This window comes from Serinus canaria, chromosome 2 (assembly GCF_022539315.1).
Source record: "Serinus canaria isolate serCan28SL12 chromosome 2, serCan2020, whole genome shotgun sequence".
In the NCBI taxonomy this organism is placed as follows: Eukaryota; Metazoa; Chordata; class Aves; order Passeriformes; family Fringillidae; genus Serinus; species Serinus canaria.
Window position 1 is genome coordinate 104,409,215 of NC_066315.1, and position 23,801 is coordinate 104,433,015.

At 39.7% G+C, this 23,801-nt stretch overlaps 1 protein-coding gene across 6 annotated transcripts in view; it reads left to right on the forward strand.

The window, feature by feature from the left end:
• Positions 1-23,801, forward strand: part of GREB1L (GREB1 like retinoic acid receptor coactivator) — a 131,668-nt gene that overhangs the window by 20,239 nt on the left and 87,628 nt on the right. The window contains exon 2 of one of the 6 annotated variants that reach the window (XM_030228201.2): positions 6,273-6,338. The exons of the other annotated variants lie outside the window; for them this stretch is intronic. The gene's annotated coding sequence lies outside the window, so the exon portion shown is untranslated. The remainder of the gene's footprint in view (positions 1-6,272; positions 6,339-23,801) is intronic. 6 annotated transcript variants of the gene reach the window in all.

A 23,801-nucleotide genomic window follows, 5' to 3' on the forward strand; every position in this document is an offset into this window, starting at 1 on the left:
AGATAAGTACAGAGCAGATTACCCCGGAAAAAGGGAGGTGACAGATGGGTGGCTGACGCCAGAGGGGTGAAGCCGAATGCAGACTGAATTAGTCCCTGCAACCAAGGACAGAAGGTGCTTGGCACGCAGCTCTCACAAGTTATCATTTTAAAGTGTTTGTAGGGAAGCCTTTAATTTGATTAGGTCATTTCCTTAATAGTTTTGTACTTGTGGTTGTTACATTGCCCTGGGCTAAAGTGTGATTTGACATCAAAATGGCTGCTAACATTTAGCTTTATAATAAGCCATTTATATATGACAGGATTTAAATTGCTCTGGTACATACAAAAAGCTGAATTATGATGTATATGTATGTATGAAAGTAGGTATACTTTTGTGAGATTACTGAAGGAAGGGTCATCTTCCTTCCATTTCATTTAAAAATATGTATAATGCATAAGAGAAATAAGGTGTGCAACTCAAGAAAATTGTGTCGTGCTTCATATAAATACAATTGTTTATTAAATTTTTTATTTTGTTTAGATGGGTTTTTAAACTTCTTTAAACCTGTTGTTATACTTTCAGCACTTCTTTAAGTTTTTTGAAAGTTGTAGAACAAGAGGGGGAAACAAATTTATTATTAGTGCTTTGCAAAGCTTTTGTACCAGTATTTGACATGTGTCAGTTGTAAGCTTACTAGGAGGGCTTGTAAATTCCTTAGCTGGAAAAAACAGTCTTGGAAGTGTAAGGTTTTTAAGAACAGACTTGAGTGCAGAAGGGTCCATGACAACTTGTTTTTTAAAAAATAAATAAAATAAAAGTCATACTGCTGTTTGCCAGACTGGGGGTAATAATTGAAAACTAATGTGGCAGGAGGCTGTAACACCCTCTTGGCAGAATTTCTCCTTCTTCTAATAAGCATTTTCCTTCCCTACTGGAACAGGGATGAACATACATCTATCTCTGATGTATTGAGTGGTTTAGAGGAGTATGGAGGGGGCCTCCACTTTAGGGAGCAGGGAGGATATCAGGGTGCTTTGCTCATGCTTTGGCATTCCAAATATGACCAAATATAATTTGAAAGTATTTGTATGGGCCTCAAAGGAGCCTTCCACTTTGCTAATGAAAATCAACCCTGCTCCTTCCTTCTTTTGGTCCCCCATCCAAGAGGCAGGAACAAGTCTTACACAGAAACAAGTTTTTCAGCCCATTTTTTTCATCAGTGCTACCTATTTTTTTTTTTTTTTAAAGTATGATTCTTATCCCTTTTTGGGATTTTTGGTCAACTTTTTAGATTCCACTTTTAATTCATGTTGAAAAGTTCTCTTTCATGATAATCTTAAGAAAGGTTTCTTTTGGATAGGCTCCTTTTTCTTCAAAATTACTATTTCAGACAAACTGAAAGATGTTAATAAAATGATATGAAACTTAAACTTTAATGGGTCATTAGGTACATGTTCTTCCCTTCAACATGCTGGTCACTGATTAAATTCTAGGAGATTCTACTGGGTGTTTCATAAGTAGGAGTGCCAGTCTTGACAGGGAATTTGAGATCAGAGTTTGGCAACCTTGATTTTTTTTTTTAAGCATTGTGTTTGTTGTTGTTTGGTTTTTTAGTTTTGATTGGTTTTGGGGCTTTTTAATGGAAGATGTTTTAATGCCCTTATTTTTAAATAGCAGCCAGAAGAATCTACTTCTTACTTACCTCTAGATCTTTCAACAGTAAATTATTACCATTCAGTGAGGAAAAGGGTATTTACCTCAGTAAGAACCAACTGTGCTTGAGCACCAGAGAAAACAGGAGAGGTTTCTTTTTCTGTATTGCTTGGCTGTTAAAAGCAAATTGAAGTTAAACTCTGAGCTGACTTAGCTTTTTGCATTCTTAAATATGGCATGTGTTTCTACAGTTGTCTTAAAAGATTTTGAAGATTGAAAGTGTGGATAAAGCCAAGAAGATGAATTAGTTGCTGGAATGTTTAGTGTGCTCCTGGCTCAAACAAGGGAATGACTTTTATTCTTTATGGATAAAAACAACCTAATGCTTTAGCAGACATATAATTTCTAGACTAATTGCATAGTGTTTATAACCCATAAATGGGTGATAAATTTGCATTATCTGCAGCAGATTGAAATTTTTTCTCCTGGGCCATTAGGCAGGCTACCAGTTTATTCCCATTGACAATGATGGCTGCTGAAGAGGCACAGACATTGCAGGATCAAGCTATAAATTTAATTTCTGGCACACTGGAAGCTCTTCAAAGTGTCTTTTGTTGGCACAGAAAATTCTTGCAATATAAATAAGTATTGTATCTTGCAGCCTGCATTGAAGAGAGATGGAATGAAATGTGAGAATATTCTTTGGGTTTTGATGAAGTGGTTTTCTCTGGGAGAACAGAACACAGAAATAATTCAAGAACTCTTTTAAGGCTTCAAGATGTAACTACTTTATATCTTTTTCAAGCAGCCTGTGCTGAACACCATTTGCTTTATATAAGAAACACAGACTGAGTAAGTAGGGCAGTTCTCCTCAATAACTGCATAAAAGAGAGACTGATGAAAAGCAGTACAAACCTATTCTTTTCTCATCCTCTTTTTTTCCTCGGAACTGACTTTGTGGAATTTCCACACAAAATCTCTAAAGAAAGTCCCATTTTTTGATATGGCAGCTCTCAAATCTGTGTGGAAAAGCTGTTGGTCATGCACTAGGACTAAAGTAAATAATTCATTGAGAAACCTCTTCATCTGACACAATGTTATAACAGAAAAATTATTATCAGATCTCATTTATTCAGACTATATAAACGGAATATATCCAGTGATAATTAAATAGACAATTTTTGTAATATTTGCATTAGCCTATTAATCTTTTTCTTAATTAAGTTTATGGGGTTCTACAGCCTCTCGTTAGATAGGTATTGGTTGAATAACCTTATTGGAGGAAATTTGGTGGTTTTCAGCTCTGTTTCACAAAACTAAAGTACAACTACGTCCAAACAAGTACAAAAGATCAGTTGCAACTAACTTTGGTTTGCAGCAAGGAAACCAGTGGAAACCAGAAGGCCAAGGGGGTTGTCTTCCATCTGTGCTGAAGATGCAAAGTCATGCTATCTATAGGAAAAGAAAGATGACATTGCCCTTTAGCCTGGGTTTAATGTAGGTCAGTTGGGTCACCAGATGACATGACTTTAATGGCCAAACTGCTTTTAACAATTGCCTTGGGCAGTGTTTAATTTCACTGATCCTTGCCAGCCTTCAGGAGAGGAGAGAGGAGAAATCCACCTTGTCTTTTGGTTTTCACACAGTGATGATTTAATCCTCTTTTGCACTGAAATTTCTCTAATGAAACCTATTACCTGCTACACACTTGTTATAGTTGAACACAGCCCAGGTTTGTATGAAATTTCAGAATGAGTTGACAAAGAGGTTTGTTTGTATTCTTGGGCTGTTCAGCTGCCGTGTGCAGAATTCCTAGTCTGCTTAAGTTGACCAATGGTTTATTACCTCTCTTTCACATGCAGTATCTTCCTTCTCACTGCAAACCACTGTAACACTCAATAACACTGTAATAACAGAAGAGGAAGGCTAGAGCTGAATTCCTTTGTCCTACTGTTTTTCCATCCTGATGATGTACTGGAATAGCAGTTCAGGGAATATACAATGTTCTCTTTTGGAAATATCTCAGTATATATCTCAGAAAGCGCATGGATGTGTGTCAGTTTTGTATAGATGCTCTGAATGGGCTACTGCCCAGAAACAATGCCATTGATGTGCTAGTTTAATGGTCTGTAATGGTGGGGAGGAAAAGACAAAGAAAATCAGATTTTGAGGCATTAGTGAGGGGGAAAAAAAAGGAAACCAAAGCAAAAAAAATTATTCTGCCATGCACATGCATCTTTAGGGTATCTCCATCTTGAAGGTCACGTGCAATTTGTCTCCTTCCTCTTGCTTCTGTGATAACACATTTTAAGATTAACACAAAGAGAAAGAAATAAGGTCCATTCAAGTGTAGAACAACTACTGTTATGTAAGGAACAACTACATTGACTAGACTTCAGCCCTGCCAGTCAGACAGCTGAAGTCCATAAAATGCTGTGGGGCAGAAGGTGAGAGCTGTTCGTGTCTTCTGGAGGAAAAGAACTGAGGAGCATCAAATGAAATTAGCAGGGACTGTGCTTAAATGCAAACAAAAGGTGATAATTGCCAGCGTGAGGTGGGTTATCACACTCCTTTCTCAGGTCCCAGGCATGGTGCTTTCTAAAGCAGCTGGATAAATGCATGGTTCCTGTTAAATGGGCCCTGCGCTGCAGATCAGTGGAGGTTGGGAGAGTGTTTCATATTCTTATGACTGCAGGAACATCATGGAGTTTGGACAGTATCTGCTGTTGGCCACTGTGTGACCTAGGGAAAGCAGCCTCTGGTCTGACTTTTAGGTGTGTCTGCTTTTAGTTGATCTGACGGCTCCATTGTTCTTTGATTAGCGTTGGTCACGGTGTTGGGTGACAGGCAGTGAGCCCAATGAAAGCAGCATACAGGTGTCTTGTTTGCACCATGTTGGTTTGATAGGTAATAAAATTAAGTATTAACAAGCAATTCCAGGGGTGCTAGAACTGAAGAAGCTAATTTCCTAAAGATTTCTCTCTTTCTTTGTTAATAAACTCTGATTTAAAATGTTTTCTGTATTTAGGATGGGGTTAGGATCAGCCCTTCCAATGGCTTCCTGTTGTACTACCATTACACAGTCAAATGTCCTGCCTAACTGGCTAAGTTTCTTCATGAATATTAAGAAGCTGAAATATTTTTCAGAGCTCTGTTCCTCTGTTTCATTTGCATTGTGGGTTTAAGAGATGGTTGCCAGAAAACATGTAATATGAGCCATGTTTCTCTTGGAAGCCAGGCAAACAGAAATAGTGTGAAATAATTAGAAATAATACAAAAAAGCCAAAGAATCCTTCATTGTACCGCAAAGTAGTAATAATATAGTTGAAAAATCACATGAATATAAAAAATAAATTAATGTAATCTTTCTAAAGTTTTGAGTGTAATACAGGTTAGTTCAGTGCTCACAGTTGTTCTCAGGAGCACTGGGGTATGAGTGTGACATCCTATTTTTCTTACATTATTTAGTAACTGACACATGCTGTGCTCTTGCTGGTTGTTAACAGCATGTGAATTATGAGGCCAAAGGGGTCTTCCTCATGACAATGGCTAATGTTTGCAGAAATGCAAAGGTCATGATCATGACTACTTTTTTTTAATGCCAACTGGATACCAATGACAATTACTGAACTAGACAGTTCTTAAAGGGTCAGTTTATTGACTTATCTTCCCTGCTTTGTGAGGGGTGATGGAATCAAAGCAACTGCCTGGCTTCTGTTCTGATTTAAGTGAATTTAGCCTTGGATAGTTTTCCTTCCTATTCCCATGAAAAACAAGAGCAACTGGTTCACTAGGTTTATTTTTCTGTGAGGTGCTACTTGATTAGCAATATTATTGTCATCTTTTAAAGAGAAAAGAGAATCATCTTCTTAAAACATGTTTTGTCATTTTGAGATAAATTTCTTTTCCTTCTAACCTTTAGTTTAAACTTTAATGGAGAAAAAAAAAATTGGTGGTTTTCCACTTGGAGATTGTAAGTGGTGACTGTAGTGTACTTTTAAAAAATAAGTTTATTGACATCTTTGAGCTAAGCCCAGGATGTTAAATAAAGCTCTTTACTTACCTATGGCTGAAAATACGTGAATGAATAGTTTTGGTTTTCTAACAGACAGAATGTGTTTGGAGGGAATTGCAGCTGTAGGACAAACAGCCATGGGTTGTATCTTCTCTTTCCCAGCTCAGATGTTCAAAACTGAGTGTCCATGAGTTTAAAATTGTTTCTGAATTAATTCCTCTGCAATGCAGTGACCTTACATCTGTGGGATGCTGTAAGTCTGCACTGCAGTGTGTTAGGTTACCCCTTCAGTGATTAAAACTTTGAAGTGGAGACATGAAGGCTGTTATTTGTTACTTTGAAAACCATACTTTCCAGCTACTTCACTGGGTGATTTCTGGAGTAGTGAAATACTGGACTAGTATGAGAGAGGGCAGGTCAGACATCAGGAAGTTGAGTCACAGTTGGACTGGACGCAGCACTAGAAAGTATCCTCCTTAATAGCCTGAGAAGACAAGAGGTATTAGATGACCTAATCTTTTTCCTGTGAATTTTTTGCTGTTGTGACTTTATTTTCTTGGTTGCCAAGACTCAATGTGGAGGTCATATTTTTTCTTTTTTTTTCTTTTTTCTCTTTACACAGGAAAGTTTCTTCAATATACAGCTGGTTAGTTTGAACCTTGCCTGAATTTATGGCCTTCTGATGCAGGTATGGTAGGAGTATGGTAGATGTGAAACTAGAACTTAATTTTATCAGTTTACAAAACTGTTGATTAATTACTAAAAAGAGGACTTTGGCTTTATGATAAGAATCTTTGTCTCAAAAGAGGCTGGAAATTATGCAATTGATGGCTTTGTGTTTGGTAATAGCAAATCCATGTGAAATTTGTCTGAAGTTAAGAAGTTGGTCTAAAGCCAGATGTATCAATGCAACAGATGAGTGTAAGCTTAAAAGTTCTTGTTTGCATCCCCTTGGGAGCTGGGGGTTAGTGGTGGCAAAATGAAGGTTAAAAGTCTTGCCAAGGTTAAAACAGGCAGTGAAGGAGGAGTCACTTTTAGAAACAAATGACAGGAAACAGCAAATACTTTTAGACAAATATTATTATTTTATTGTTTTAAGTAACCATAGGTGAAATTTATAATCTGCTGAGATTTGCAAGTGGTTTCTGCGACACAATTTAGTATCCTAGTGCTTTACCAGACTTCAGTCATATGTCTGAACTTTGGCTTGTTGAACAGCTTGTTGAAGACTAGTCTGTGCCCTTAGTTCAGCTGTTGGCAGCTTTTGGCACCAGGCACACAGCTGGAGCAATTGCTTTTCTTGCAGAAGGGAAAATACTGTGAAAGCATTGTTCTTGATTTTTTTTTTTAATCCTTGCTGTCTAATTACTTTGCACTTGGCAGGAGTAGATTTAATCTTGAGTTTGCATCTTTGCTGTCTCTTCAGAAACTAGCCACAGCTATTTAAGACCCAAAACTTATAGTTTATTCATGCTCAGAAACTTGCTAGTGCTGCACTGCTAAAATTCCACCTCCCCTATGGTTCTGTTACAGCCTGCAGCTGTACAACCCTTAGTTGTACCCCTGATCCCTACAACCCTTCTGAAGATGACACACTGAAGCTGAGGAGGCTTTTAAGGGTGGCTGATGTGTGTGTGTGTGACTGTATGACTTTACTGGTTGGGTTTAGGCCATGTGCAGGTGGAAGATGGTGAGGAAATGGAAATCATCATGGAGGGACTAAACAAGGAGGCTGAGAAAGATAGGGAGTCTTGGAGTGGAGGATGTAGGACAAAATGAGAAGGAGATTGGACTGGCCAGAACAGGTTGTGAGGGCTTAGAAACTAAAGGGAAAGCACATGTTAAATCAGGATTGGCTGGATGAGGAGGAAGTGTTTGAGAATCAGAAAGGGAAGTGAAGGGCAGGTGAAGGCAAAGCCGGGCAGTAACACCGAGAACATGTTGACAAGGAACCTGAGAACTGCTGAGGTGAGGGGGAAAAAAAGAGTACTGAAACCAAGTGTTTTTGACAAATTTTTATACAGCTAGGCAATGTTGTTTGTAATGAGTCTTCGGATGATGGGAGAGAGTTGCTGAACTGGGATAAAACTTCAGGAGTGGGATGAAACTCCTACGGAATGACAAGAACTGGCACAGTGTGGCCTAGTAAACAGGATTCAGATTAAGGAAAGGGACTGGTCTGGAGTTTGACAAAACAGTTGGGAGTGGAAACAGTAGGGTTATATCAGAATAATATGTTTCCACAGAAATTTATCCATTGTAATGCCTAAAAAAGGATCAAATTTTTTTGTCACTTTTCTGCTGTGTTTTGTGCTGACCCTGGCTGGACACTAGATACCCACCAAAATCACTCCATCACTTCCTTCTTGAGCTGGGTGGGGGAGAGAATATACAGCAAAAGGCTTGTGTGGGTGGAGATAAGGACAAGAAGAGATCACTCACCAATTTCCATCAAAACAGACCCTACTTGGGGAAATTAGTTTAATTTATTACTAATGAAGTCAGGGTAGGGTAACAAGAAGTAAACCCAATTCGTTAAACACTTTTCCCCCACTCCACCCCTGTTCCTGGGCTCAACATTATGGGTCCCCTCCCACTCTGAAGTGATATTCTGTGATACTTCTCTCCCTGCTCCCCTGCAGCAGCACTATCAGTTCATCACATTGTCTCTGCCATTCCTTCCTCCTCAGGGGAGGACTTCTCACACTCTTCCCCTTCTTCACCAGAGGGTGCCCTTTTCACAGGGTGCAGTCCTTCAGGAACAGACTTCTCCAGCGTGTGTCCTTTATGGCATCACAGGTGCTCCAGAAAATCTGCTCCAGCCTGGGCTTCTCTCTCCATGGGCCCACAGGTCCTGCCATGAGCCTGCTCCAGTGTGGGTTTTCCAAGGGGTCACAAACTCCTTTGAGCAGGGTTTTGGGTCCTCCATGGACTCCAGATGGGTCTGTGCTCCACCATGGACCTCCACTGACTGCAGGAGCACATCCTGCCTCACGGGCTGCAGGGGATTCTCGGTTCTCAGCTCCTGAGCTTGGGGCACCTCCTCCCTCCCCTTCTTCTGTGACCTTGGTGTCTGCAGAGTTTTTTCACATGTTCTCACCCTTCTTTCCAGCTGCAGTTGCAGTAGCACATCAACTTCTCCCCCTTCTTAGCTCTGTTATGCCAGAGGCACTACCATGGTCACTGATGGGCTTGGCGTTCTTCTGCAGCATGTCTGTCTTGGACTCCACTGGCATTGGCTCTGTTGGACACAGGAACTTTCTAGCAGCTTCTCACGGAAGTCATCCTTGTACCCTTCCACCTCCATGACCTTCCCACACAACCCAAATACACACTGTCAGTAAATATCATAAATCTTTTCAGTGCCAGGGTCTTGCCTTATTCCTGGTGTTCCACATGAAGTTCCTGACTCAAGGAGAGGAACTCCAAAGAGCTTTGCTGCTCCCAGCAGACAGGCAGACCCAGGAGAAGGGAGCACCACAGTTCTTGCTGATCTGTGGGAATACTGGCAGTGCTGCTTGACTTCTGCTTGTCTGCATGAAAACAGACCAACTAATGGTTGCCCATCTCCTCCCCTGCTTGGGGATTAATTATCCCCACAGATACTCAGAGGAGTCTGATCACACGCTGCTGGAGCCAGGGCGTTGGTGGGTTTGGCTTAGTGTTGGGTCAGGCTGCGGCTGGGATAGAAAGGAGGTCACAGTCAGGGTCAGGAAAGCCCAAGGTCAGAGACTAAAGTCCAAACACATTAATCTTGAGGGCAAGGCAGGGGTGTGGATGCCCGGCTGTGATGTGGAACGTGGGAAGTGCCAGTGTGCCAGAGTAAGCATCAAAGCACTGAGTCTGGGCTGAGCCAGAGGCTGGACTCAAACAACACACCAGAACACAGGAATGCTGAAAGAGGAGGCTGGTGAAGCAGGATGGTTGGGAATGAGTCCTAGAGTATCAGAAAGGAGGATCAGGGATTAGATGTAGAAATTGCAGCATAATACATAGGAAAATTGGCAAGCTCACAGAAAACCTTCTGTAAAGAGGTACCTACCACTTTCTGATGGTATGGCTGAATTTGGGGCAGCCTGTCAGGTGGGGCAGCACAGTGGGGGACTCCTTTCATAAGGAAAGTTCAATCAAAGCACCCTTGTATAAGTGAAGATCATAGTGTTTTTTCCTAACTTACTGCAGATGCCTAGGCTTCACTCTGTATGGAGACTGTTCCACAAATGTGTTTGTAATGGGTGGTGGTTTCCTTTTTTTGTCCCGACTATGGCAGGCACACTGGCACAGACAGAAGAAAAACACTTTTGTGGTGAAAGCCCATTCTGAGCTCTGATTTTACAAAGGTTTATGAAGAAGGTCCTGAGAGCACTGTTGGGAGAGTAAAATCCATTCTCTGGGAAACAGCTAAAGCCACAAATTATTACAATTATATGCTTGGCTGTTTCAGAAAATTAGAATTACTAACTTTTCATTGAGGAAAAGAAGGAGGTGTGTGTGCAAGCTGGTCTGAAATGCTGAAAGAAGAAAAAGTAATTAGTGAGGTTTCATGTAGGTGAAACCAATCTCACTTACTAAGGCTAACTAGCCCCTCATTTTCATGCCTGTAATAAACACTCATTTATTCGTGGCTGCTGGCAACATAAAGTAGCTGAACAATTACTGTGGGAAGGGCTCATCTGTGGGTGGCATGTGAGGTAATACAAGTCATTCCTGAGGGGAAAACTCATACCTAGCTACCTATATTTTTGCCACCACTAGCACACTCAGTGGACTGGAGTTCTGCCCCTCTGGCTCCAGTGTAGCCAGGGTGGAGCGAGTGTGGGATTTGAATCTGAATTTCCCTGGGATTTTGGCTCAGACAAATCAACTGGCTTGCACTGCCCTCTGTAAGGTGGAAGCTCAGGTAGAATTAGGCTTAAAAACTTGTATAAATAAATACAAATTTACAGTTTTTGAGATGTGGGAATTCTGTTGACTTATTCAATGTTAATTCAGTGCTCTGTATGTGGAAGGAGAGAAAGTAGAGACAGAAGTGACTTGATGTTCCTTTGGACTGTCTTAGTGTATAATGCAGGTCAGAGGAGTTTCCCAATGGTTTAATGCTAAATCTTGGGACACAAGAGAGGTATAGTAATTTTATTTGACTTAATTTGGTTTTCCATGCCTTAAATTTAATAATTCTCATTGGCTGTTTGTTTGCCTGGGTTTTTAAACTTTTAAGGCACACACAAGGTGCTTTCCTACAATTTGTTTCACAAGACTAGATGGTATTTTGGTGTATGGACTTTGAAATTTTGTGGGTTTAGGGTGAGATTGCCTTAAAAATATAATTTCTTGCTGGTATATCAAATTGAATCTGAGAAGCATTTCTGTGTTAAATACAGTTAGTTTTATTTTCAAATATTATTTCAATTAATTTCTTTCTTTCTTTCTTTTCTCCTCCTCCCAACTCCACTCCCTGAACTCTAGGAAAAGCCTATTCATTTGTAAAGCTTCATTCTTCTTTCAGGGCTGGTATTTTGGGAGGGCAGTCATACTGTCAGTTGTAAAGGGGCACATCAAAACCTACAGTTTTTATTTCTTTTTTTCTACCTAGTGTGTTCATCCTGTCTGGTTTTGGTGCAGAGAGTGTAAAGGATGCGCAGGATGGGATGGAGAAGGGAAACAGTGACAGAGAAAAAGAAAGTGCTTAATTTAATAAAATTTGGTTTTCTGTTTTACAGCCTGAATTTTTATTTTGTCCTTTTTGTAACACTGGCTTTAGAGAAACATTTAAAATAGTGAATCCATTTTCTAGGTTTAGAGAAGTGCTGTTTATTAGGCAGCAGTCGTGGACAACTTTAGCAAATTTTTTTGTGCCTACACACAGTTTAATAAGGTTCTAATGACAGAAAATTTTACTAAAATATTTAGTATTACTTAGGAGAACTGCCAATCCACAAATTTCCTAAGTACGAGGACGTGCAGTTGGTGCAGCCGATTTGTTGTATCTCCCCCTGCCCCCTCCCCTTTGATTTACTAATAACTCTGATTCTCTTGAAAATTTTCTTCCTTACCCACCCAACAACTGCTTTACAGCTGACAAAAATAAGCAATTTCCTAGCCTTATCCTCTACCTACAGAGGTCATAAAAATTGCTAATGGAAATGCTGTTGCCTTCTGTTGTGTGATTCTAATAGGAAACGGATCACTGCAATTTATGGGGTACTTACCCTTTTCGGTACATGATGAATGGCTCACTTCAAATGATGTTTCCTCATTGATTTCCAAGTATTTATCACCAGAAAAGACAGAGCAGGAAGAACAGCATTTAAACATGAAGTTGATTTTGAAGATGTTGTCTTTTCACTACCGTGTGAATTCATGGCAATATAGCATTTGCTGTAGTAGGGAAGCAAAAGATGTGAAGTCACTTCTTTACATTGCTCTTAAAATTAGGTCTCTAATTAGGTCTCCCACTTTTTGGTGTGCTGTATTAACTTTCTTGCCTGTTCTTTGAGAGGCTTACTCCGTGCAGAGGTTTTGCTCACGTTCTGCCTATTTGTTGCCATGTTCTTGAAACAAGCACATGTGATATTTATATGTTAGTAGGCTCTTTGCTGTCAAGCTTTTTCAGATATTTTCACTTAATTCACAGGAAAATCTATATGCAAATAAGTTCTAGCTAATATTTTGCAAGTGACTGAAATATTTGTATTGATGTGCTGTTTTATTTTGCTGCATGAAGTATTAGAAGAGACCTTCTGAATCTGGCTGGCTGGACTGGACTGAATCAAAATAAAAACCATCTCTTTAACGCCTGAAGTGTTCACAGAATCTATTTTTGTGAGTTGCTGCATGAATCACTGGGCAAAACCACATGTAAGCAAGGTAGATCATGGGCAGATACAATCCTACAAAAGATGTTTGTTTTTAAATTGCCAAGAGTAGAAAATTGATACATCCCTGTTCCAAGCAGGATAACTTGCTTCAATTGAGAAGCATATTGCTGTTTTGTAGTCTGTAAGACTGGCTTCAGTGTCATTGACTTGACAGTCTTTGAATACTGCAAATGGTTATAGCTATGCAGTAACTAAAATTTTCATCTTTTTAAATTGTAATGTTAAAACTTGTTTGCATTCTTTGTTTCCAAAGAGCCCCATATTAGATAATTAGATAATATACTAGCAAAAATGAGGCTATGTTGGTTAGAAAAAAGTGTGGGGTTTCACAAGTCACTTTGATACCTACTACTGCAATTAGGTTTACTAATAAGTGGATATAAACTGATTTTTCATTAAAGAACTAAATGAAACCATTGATGTAAAATGCACCTATTGCAGAAAGCTTGTAATAATTTTAACTTTCACTATGTAAGAGCACATCTTTATACTACTCTCTTAATACATTATTTACCTGCTTCTCGAGATTATAACTTTGCTATTTCTTATTGTAATGTGATTTACAAATTTTTAGTTTCAAATCATAATGCAAACAATGGAAGTGAGGAATAAAATCTGCAGATGACGACTCTGCAGTTCCCCTTTTTTTCTCTTTTTCTGAAAGCTGTGTTGAGTAAATCTGTAAACAAGCTACCAGGCTGCACATGGATGACTGACAAAAACCACTCTGTATTGTCTGCTTCCATTGCCAAGATTTATAGAATTGGTCTTCAGATGTCTCTAATGTAAACATACTAGATGTCAAAAGAAAACAAGTGAAGACTGTCATACCTCTCTGATCATATTTGCTCTAAAATGGGCTTAGTATAATGCACAATTTCTTTCTACATGAAAAAGCACTTTTCTGTAAAACCATCCTTTTCAGCTGTCCTTTCCAAAATCAGTATTATCAAGTGTTCTGTTCTTAACTTCACCTGCTTTCTCATGCCACACTGCAGTTACTTTCAAAAGAAGAGCCCTCATACTTGTGTGAGATGTCTCACATAAAATAGCAACAAAAAAGTAGTTACCGGCCTTGCAGAGCACTAGATTGTATGTTCATGTTCTGGGCTAAAAGTTGTAAAGGACTTCCTCAATTCTTCAGAGTGTTCAAGTGGAGCCACCACAGTCAGTGATTGATCTGTGTTTCCTTTGGAAACAGATTATTAATTGGTGGACACTGAGTAATGTGATGGTGTGAAGAATAGGTGCAGCTTTAAACCTGTGTAATATTGGAACATAAAAGATAATTGAAATAGTATCTTCAAAACACAAAAATGGTGTCTGACTTGTTAGAAGGCAAGGAATAAACGATATTCTTTATCTTGGGTATGTGTAAAGATATGGGTGGAGAAGGGAGGGAAAAAATATAGTTGTTTACTGTACTTCATTTCAGTTAAAAACAAGCATAATTCAATTCCATGTATCAGCTTTTCTTTGTAACTTAGGGTTTGGTGTACATGCTTGAGGGGCAGGGGACAAAATGTACTTTTTGAAGATAAGAAATGTTCTAAATGATGAGAACAACATGCACTGAACAAGCACAAATCGTTCAGATACCTCTCTAAATTGCACATGTTGAATTTAAGTGATTCAAAATTAGGTTGAAGTAACAATCTAAAAATACGTAGAATCTCTTTTTTCTAAATTCTGCTTTTCAAATTTATGTTCTTATTGTACATCAAAGAGCTGTTGATGGCAAGTCTCTAAATGACTGGCCGAAATCTGAGCTGAATCATATTTTGGAATGAACTGTTCCTAGTCTTTGTTCTTCTAAACCAGCCTTGTCTCTGAAAATGATAAACATCTATATTTTCACTCTTGCCTTTTGCTCTTGGTGGTGGCATGGCCTGCATTGAAAATGTTTGGATCTCTCATCTCTGGAGATCTTGACATTTTGCTGCAGCTAATGAGCATCTGAATCTTGATAGTCACAGAGCTGGAATGGGCTGGTTCTGTGAGGCTGGAACAATGCTGGTTTTGGATAGTGCTGGTGAGTGCTGCTGGAAGATCTGTCAGTCAGGGGATTTCAAACAAGGGCAATTGCAATAAAACATTGACAGAATTTTAATAAAGTTACAATTGCTTTAAGAGTGTTCAAACTTATTTAACTTGTCTTTTTAACCTTATTATCTGCCTCACACTGTTAATATGTAAGAGCTGATTGCAAAAGAGATTATGTAGTTCATGAAGTATTTTAGCAGTACTACCCAATTCTTTTATTGCCTTTGCTGTAACTCTTGGTAGAGCTTCATAGAAATGCAGACCTCACTGAAAAATATTGACTTGAATTATTAAAACCATGTACGGCTAAGAGCAGTCCTATGAAAGCTTTGGATATAACTTGGATTTTCTGAAGTCAAATAATTTAAAATAATCATCTTAAATTCTAAATCAGTAGTTTATAGAGAACTTTGAAAACCATTTGTATTGCTGTTTGTTTGAGAGGAATCATGTTTTCTTTGGTAATTCTAGTGGGGGGTTGTTTTTTGAGGTCTTTTGTGGAAAAAGAAATTAAATAGGTGACTTAACAAAGTTGTGTTATCTCTAAAAACAATTATACTTTACTACTGGTCACGGTTGAAAGTCTTATTTAACTGTAGTCTAAAAATCATTGGGTTTTTTTAATTGAAGGTGAATGTTTGAACTGAGGATTCTGTTGTAAATGAGAATTGCTTATTGCTTTGAGTTTCAAAAGGGCAGATTTTATATTATGTCTGCTAGCTGTGTACCACAGACAGTGTGAGCATTCCACTGGGCTTCCTTCTTCAGGTGCCAGGTTCTGCACTGCTAGAAGGTACAGCTGTGCCTGTAAGCAAAAAGTCAGAGGAACTGCTTCAAAATTCCTGTTTGTTCCTCGCTACTTAGTGCTGTTAAATAAATACCAGCTAGGCCTGTTGTATGCACTGGGCTTTTATCTGTTTATTCTATGCTTTGTTTTTCTTTCTGTGTGTTGTTTTCTGCTCTATCTGAAACCAGTGTTATGTGTTTGCTGTTTAGTAACTTGTAGCTTCCCTACTTTTATTTTGTGGAAAATCAAAACTCCTGGCATATAAATGAGTTGGCAAAGAAAAAAGTTGCACAACCTGTCAGGAAACTTCATCACTGTCAGTTGCCTCTAGTATAGAAATACATTTTGTTTCCAAAACTGCAGACTAACAAGTATTTGTATGTTGAGTGCTCAGGGACCTGACTTTTATTTTTATGCATCAGAACTTAATCACAAGCTCAATAAAATTCTCTGCTTGGATGAAGCTGATAGCAGCTTATTGTCCATCAGTGTAGGGATGGAAAGTCATGTTCTTTGCTCTGTGAAGGGAAATGATCATATCCTAGAAACAGCTGACTGGTGAAACCCCCCTCAGAGGGTCAGCGTGGAGAAGATGTCAGAATATTCTTTTTCAATACTCTGAGGAGTCATTCAGCTTCAGGATGGAGCTTCACTGCTGGAGTCAGCTTTTCCTTCAGTGCTCCTTCAGAGATATTACACCTATAGCTCCTGGTGGTAATAGGAATGCATCTCCCTCTATCTGCAATTCAGACATCAGGATGGGAAGAAGTATTTGATCTGGTGAAAGCTCGTCATGGTGCTGTAAATTATTACTTAGAACCTTAAGCAAACCAGAAAACACAAGTCAAAAATCTCCAGTAGTGGGGATTTTTAGTAAAGCAGCAAGCAGTCTTTATCCATAGCTTTTCCTTCACTAGAATGAATTCATTGCCCAAGTGCCCTTTGGCCTCATCTTTCCAAAGGAATTCAGTGTTTCTAGTGAAGAGAACCTCGCATTCAGACTCTGCTAGCTGGTACCTAAGTGCCCAGGAGGTATTTAGCATAGGGAGGACAATGTTTTGTACTCACTGTTGTGACTATTCGTTCAACACAAAAGCATCCACAGCTCTGCTCCATGAATTTGCTTTAAATGAATGTGCATATGCTAACAATCTGCTACTTAGTATATACAGGGGAATAGCACCAGTAACAAATGCACTGCCTTCTTTTAAAGTGGCAATTTACTATAAGGAATTTCCAGTTTGTGAATGTCCTGATGCATTCTGTCATCATACAGAAAACCCACAGACATGGTATTTCTTCATACGTTTTTCCAGTGCAGTGCAAAGGTACCCAAACGTGACTGTTTAGAAAAAGGTTGGACTGGGATAGACACTAACCCCAGGACAGCAAGGAGCTCCATGTGAGCTGTCCAGTCCACTGCTCAGAACATGATGCCCACAAAGCTGCATGCAGCTGTGGGTGGGCTCTTTCTGCTTTTTGAGCTGCCTCCTCCCTCCAGTTATCTTTGCTCTCCGTGTGCTGGGAAGATACAGCCTAGTCAGGGCTGCAGGCCAGCTCTGTGCTTTGTTAACAAAAGAAACAGACTCAAAGGCATGTCTTATCTTCACAGGAGCAACTGCAGGTCCCAGTGCTCTCCCATTCCACCACTGGGAGAGAGCTACTCCTTTGTTTTCAGGCATGGAATGCAAAATTCATGAGTGAGATACTGAAATTGTTGCATTTGTTGTTAAACTTCACCTCTGACTGACAGCCCCTCAGCTTGCTTTTGGATTTTGCAAATAGGAAAGGGAATACAGATCTGTTGGATGTACCATGCTAATGATTCCTGCATAGTTGGAGTCTCATTGAAAATAACCCTTTGCAGTTCTCTAGTGATCTTTAATGCCCTTGTCCAGTTCTCTAGTGGTGCAGTAATACTCTATACAGTGGCAGTAAACACTTGATAAATTTCTGCCACTGATGACAGAGAGAGGAAATGTTCAGCTGAGGAGTAGAGAGCTTTTATGGACAGAAAACTCTGTGATCTCCTCTACTCTGGGGAATTCATGTTTGCCTGGCCTGGGCATTTTTAAAGCTTGCACTTACCATTTATTGATCTACATTTTTTCCCCCTCTAGTTTGACTCAGCATTCCCAGTTTTAAGAAAATAGGTGGGACTGCATTCCAGAAAATAAGCATTATTATTTCTGAGGCAAAAAAGATGGCTTGCATATGGAGGAAGACAGCTTTTTTGGTAGTTCATCCTAGGGAAATGGGGAAGAAAGGAGATGGTCTTACTTGTATTTTCACATCCTTTACAGACAATCTGCGTGAGTAGTGTTTGATATTTGGGTTAGAGAATAACCTCAAATTTTGCACCCTGAAGTTCCAGTATTCCTTTTGTTTTCCATAGCCTTGTGTTCCACAGCCCTTTGTTCACATTTACCTTTCCTCTGGACTCAGACTGCCTGGCTTTGCTGCTCTGTGTCTCATCAACTCCAACCTCGTCCCTTCCAGCATAGAAAGGGGAAGGGACGAGGTTGCTTTCTTCCTTAGCAGCATGCACCTTGCTTCTTCCACCTATGTCCCTTCTGCCTCCCAACTGGCATCTTCCATGCATTTAGCTACAGGTCCTGGGATTTGGATGGTCTCTTCACCCATGCCAGTGTTCCCCATCTCTCCTTCATCTATCCTGCTGGCACAAGGACCTAATGGTCTGTTGATTCCTAAACCCAGATGGGGAAACTACATAAGGAAAAGTAGGAGACTGCAGGTGGCTGTTCCTATTGTTGCCTCAACATCTGCAAGCATAAAATGCCAGTGAAGAAACAGGGAGATCTTCCTCCAGGTTGTGGTTTACAGTATTCTTGAGAGAAAGAATGTGTAGTTTTTTTACACTTGCTCTGACATAAATAATATTTAACTGCTCCAGCCTTGTTGGTATCCCTTGAAATTGCATGTAGTTTATGGCAAGAACACCCTGTTAACTTTTTGAATGGCTAATTTTACTCACAGAGATACACAGTGGTAGTTGTTCTGGTATAAGTGAATGAAAGAAGATTGCTTGGAGAGCTGGTCTAGGTCAGATAGCACAGGCAGCTATTTTTATGGAACGGTAAGTCCTGAATGAATCAGTCAAGGTCAGAATGGTGTCGTTAAACCCAGCAGTTACCACGTTCCTCTGACCCAGATGAAGGTCTTTTTCTTGAAAACTTCAGTAAGAAAACATTGGCTCTTGTATGGCTCTGCCTTGGTGGTTACATTGGTGAGACACAGATTGTGGTCTGATTTATATTTGAAATAGATCACCAAGAACTGAGTTGGACTTGCCCTGGCTGGCAGCAGTTCACAGAGTGCCATGCCCTGGTCCTCTGTGACCTGGACTGGCTTCCTCTGTGACCAGCAGTTATCAAAGAATTAAGAGTTTTTTAAAGGTACGATTAACACAATGTCCACCCTTTATGTAAGTAAATAAAATAATTCAGTGAATATATAATTATGCCCAAATATTTTGCTTATCTTTTTGGGAAGGTGAGGGAGATGAGTAAAGAGAAACTACAAAATCGATATAAATATATATATAATGTGTATATAAGGAAATTATGTATTTCTACATGCAAACAGTGATTTATATATTAAGTATCTATTTCTGAAAAGCATGCAGAATCTTCTTTACATCAGGACACCAAATCAGTATCCTAAAGATGTGTTACTAGTGTGGGGTTTGGTGTGTTTTGTAGTGTATGGTATCCCCCTTTTAGGAGCCACTGGATAATGTTTTCCCCTCAAAAACTGGAATTTCTCACAATCTTAACAGTAAGATATGTTAGAATTTGGGGTAAGTAAGGGAAGACAAGGAAATGTCAACTGCATTGTGAAAAAAATGATTTGATTAATTATGAGTACCTAGCAGGCCCAGGGAGAGAAGGGAGGTGTGTGATCCTGCTCACAAGGGAGAGTGAGAAGGAACCATAATTCAATTCAGAAAGCATAATCTGTGCAAAACTCTTTTTCTTTACTATTTCTACTCTTTCAGTGCACAGTAATGCTGACTGTCTCTACAATTTGTCTGGATTTTAAATCAGATCAGTGTAATTAGCTAACTTTACTTATTAGCTTGAGCTGACTCTAGTGGCACAATGGTTGAATTGGTTGCCATTATATTTGTTTAACTGCTGTAAAGTAAGATTCTAACAATAGGTTCCTACACTTAAATAGCACTGTCGGGCACTGGTGCCCTATCAATCAGTCAGACCTCTCCCTCCTGCTGTCTGCTCTGATAGACAGTTCTGCTGATGTGGGGACGGTGGAAGAAGAGATCAGGAAGAAGGGATGATGGATAAAGACCATCTCCTGTCTTGGGAGGAAATCAGAAAAATCCTTTCTTTGACTGTCAACAAGTTGCTTTGTCAAGGTGTCAGAAGATTAATTATGCTCATGCAAGAAGCCCGAGTGGCTGTTTTCCGTGCTGGTTTTGGTGTAATGGGGTGGCATTCTTCTCAACCATGGCAGAGAATTGCAAAGAAAGAGGCTTAAGAGATTTCAGCCCCCTAACATCACTGTCCTGTAAGCATTTGTAAAGCTCTTAGGCACACATCCACAGTACTGTGAAGTTCTGCCAGTAATTGATTAATCAAAGTGTTTGTTCCGAGTGCTGTATGGACTTGATCTCGTGAAACGTTTGGTGCCAACTGCTGTTAAAGTCTGTCAGCATTATTGGTAGCTGGGACTCCTTATATAGAATAAGCTTTCAACAAAAAGATGCAGAAAACTTTTCCACAGCATAACAGTGAACGTGAAAACATGCAGCCACTCACTAGTTTTTGGAGTTTATAAATCAATAAAAGGGAAAATCTCCAGCAAGTGTTTGGAGTATTTCATATTGGAGCTGAGCAAATCTGCTTTGTGTTTTCTTTTCTTTTTCCATTATCCTTTTGTGTGTTTTTGAATAAATTAAATGGAAGTATAATAAAAAAATAATGTCTTACATTTTGAATTAATCTTTTTGAGGATAAATCTAATGTGCTAGCTTTAATTCTGAGCAGATTAGATTTTGGTAAAAAAGAAAAAGTGTGTTTTTTCTTAGAATAAATCTAAATTGTAGACTTGAAGAAATTCACTACTTGAAATACGAGGTCATTTTAACTAAGTCACTTGATATATTAAAAGAGTATCTTCAAAAGCTCTTTAAATTTTGAACAACCTATGTCTGTAAAAGGACTCCTTCCATCTGACCTAATCTGTCTAATTTATTCCCATGCTCAGATGAAGAAGAGCATTTTTTGTAATCTGCTAATTTGATACAGTTTTGGGTTTTTTCTTGAAAGAGTTAATAAAAGGGAGAGTTAAAGAGCCACATCACTTTATTAATTGTGGTTTAAGATGTTTTGAACTCTAGTACACTGTAGTTGAAACTGTAACAAAACCCAGCATTTTCAACATGACTGTGCCTGACCTTGAAATGCTGCTGATAAAAGCTAATGCTGTTAAATTGCATGCCAAATTAACCCTCATTTCCAAATGCTTTGTCTGTGTGTTTCCTGTAGGATAGGCTTTGATCCTGCCAAGCAGCGCTTCTTTTACAATCAGTTATTTTTTAATGAAGGGGAATCAATGGACAAGTTTCAGTAGCTGATTTCAGCAGTAGTGAAATGAAATGTTTTGTCTTACATCTTTCTGCCACTATGCTTGGTCTACTGTATCAGACCCCTGACATGATGCAGTGGTTTTGAGTACAGGTAATGGTGATTTTCATCTTGAAACTTTATTTTTATGTCTGTAAACCTTATCAAGGATTACAAGTTCATGTGAGAAAGGCACAGAAAACTGGCTAAAAGACTGGGCAAGGAATACTTTCTGAAGCAGTCTTTTTTTTAAGCCTTACTGAGACTTAGCATCAGTAAAGTGGGGATTTAACCTAAATCAGGAAAAAAAAATGTTAATTGCCTCACAAGTGTTTTTTGCTTGAAGCATCTGGGTTTACATTATTTTAGCTGCTGTCCGTTTTGGAGTGTTTGTTTTTAATTCAGAAATTACATTGCAGGAGCATCTGTCTGTGCAATGCACGGGTTTTTCATTTGCATCTTGTGAGAAATATAAATTAGTATGAGATTTAATGGGATAGAATCATGTCCCTTTTTGGAGCAGCAGGCCTTGTAGGTCTGGTGGTGTAAACTCCACTAAAATCAGACAACAGGCATGAGCAGAAACTGCTCACATACAGATACTGGCTTTCTGCTAGTTCTTGTCTGTTGAGGACCTCGAGTGTTCTCGTTTTAAAATGGAAGTGGCTCTTTTTAACCTCTGACAAATGAACTGCCATCTGCATAAATTCATTTGAGGGGTTCATTATCTTCCTGTGTGAACTTTGGTGGGAAGTGCTTTCAGGCCATAAAGTGAATCATTGGTCTCCCTGGGCTGGAGCTGACATCTTGGTCTCTCTCCCTGGCATCTCCTCCAGGATGTTTAGCTCCTAGTCCTCTGTTATGTGTCTTTTCTCTGCCACTATGCACAAGCCACCATGGCTGTGTCCTGTGTAAGGTCTCTGACCTAGCTGCATTACCTTTTCATTTGGAGAGGAAAATACCACGGTCCAAGCTTCCATCTTCACCACATCAGGACCATGTTCATTGCACTGGGCAGATGTCTCCGTGTGCCTGGTCTGTGTGGCTGTTGTATTCTGAGTGTCACCTTGGTTGTGTTACCTTTCTTTTTGCATTTCTCTGACAGTTTTGGGGTTTTTTGTTTTTTGGTTTTTTTTCCCCCCTTCTATAATGTTAGACTAAGGTTTTTATCTTTTCTTTCAAGGCGCTCAAAAAAATCCCCCAAACCGTGAGGTTTTTTTCTCTCTGTTATCTGCCACTCGTTTCCCTTTGTTATTGAGATGTCCACCCCAGTGCCTAATGAGGCAGCTGACCTTGATCCAGGGCCAGCTGACTTTGATGCAGGGCCAGCCCAGCACTGTTGGGTGCTGGGCCCAGCAGTGCTTGAGCCTTGCTGGGTCCCCACTCCCTGGCACCATCTCACTTGAGTGGTGCTGTCACGTATGCTGAGACATTTTAGCTGCAGGGATGGAAGTGTGGCTGCATGGAACCTGCCCAGACAGCTCCTGAGCCCGGGTGGAAGAGCCTTCTCCAAGCCAGTGGTGGCCAGTTGCTGCACCAGCACCAGCCCTGCTCTGGGAAGGGCTTTTTTTTCTCCCTGGTTCTGACCTGACCTTGCTGCTCTCAGGAGAGCTGCTTAAACATCTCTGCTCTGTGGTCCTACCCTCTGGAATTGGATTTTCCTGTTCCCCAGTGTATTCCAGCACCCACTTCTCTGTGTCCTGGGGCTAACTGTATTCCTTTGTGTGGCCTGTTGTCTCATGTGGGTGCCTGGGGAAGCAGCCAGTCTGTAGGTCAGGGCAGCATCTTTCCCAGTACATGTACTGCCAGCTCCAAGGTGACACAAACTATTGGAAAAGTATATTGTGCTTTACCTACATAAAGGTGCAGGCTGTTTTAGAGACTTGTTGCCAGCATTTGTGTTAGGGGAGGTTGAGAAGGTGATAGGCTATAACCAAAGATATTGCTGTATTATAGCTGAGAGGATCTTAGGAAATGCTAATAGCGAGAGGAAGAGGTGATGGGTTTGTTGTTGCCTCTTTTCAGCAGCATTTGTCTGAGAATTTAAGAGAAAATGAATTCTGCTGAAATGACCTTTTCTTCACCCATTACTGGCTCTTGAAAAGCCTGTGCTTCCTGAGCTGTCCACACAAGCACACAAATAATCCAAAGAAAAATCCAAGTGCACATGCTCCAAGGGATACTTAAGCATGTCTAAAAAAAAATCCTCATCGCTGCTATTATGTTAGAGGGCAGTTGTTTCTGAGTAAAATTGATTTTTTTCCCCCACTTTAATACCTTAAAAATGCTTTTAATCTATCCCTAAGGGAAAATGTGATAAGTTCTAAATAACTAACTAGAAGCTTTTTGAAGCCTGGAATGTTCTCCCTGTGCATATGTTTTCCTGAGACTAAGGGCTTTGTTAAGATGTAGAAATAATATTTAGAAAGAGATAAGGTATCTGATCTTGCTAAGTCCTATATTTTCTGTAGAAATTCAAGGTAATTGAGGATGCTGTTTTTTCATTTTAAAATTGGGTGTACAGCAGATAAAAAGTGAGCTTCAAAAGAGGCTGTTCTGGAAAGGAAGTAACTTGAGAAAAATGGGCAATTGAACAGGAATTGGCTTTTTAGCTTTCCTTTGAGCACAAAGTGTTCCTGTTACACTTGCTGACCTGGTTGTCTCACCATTATTGCAGAACGTACTTATTTTCTCTTTGGTATTTTTGTCTTTCTATTTTTGGAGGAGTAATGGGCAACATTTACCTGGTACCTGACAGTAGATCAGTCACATCTCTGCCTTCCTAAATGAGACTCTGTCTGATGCTATTTTGGTTTTTTCAAAGAGGAGAACCTGTA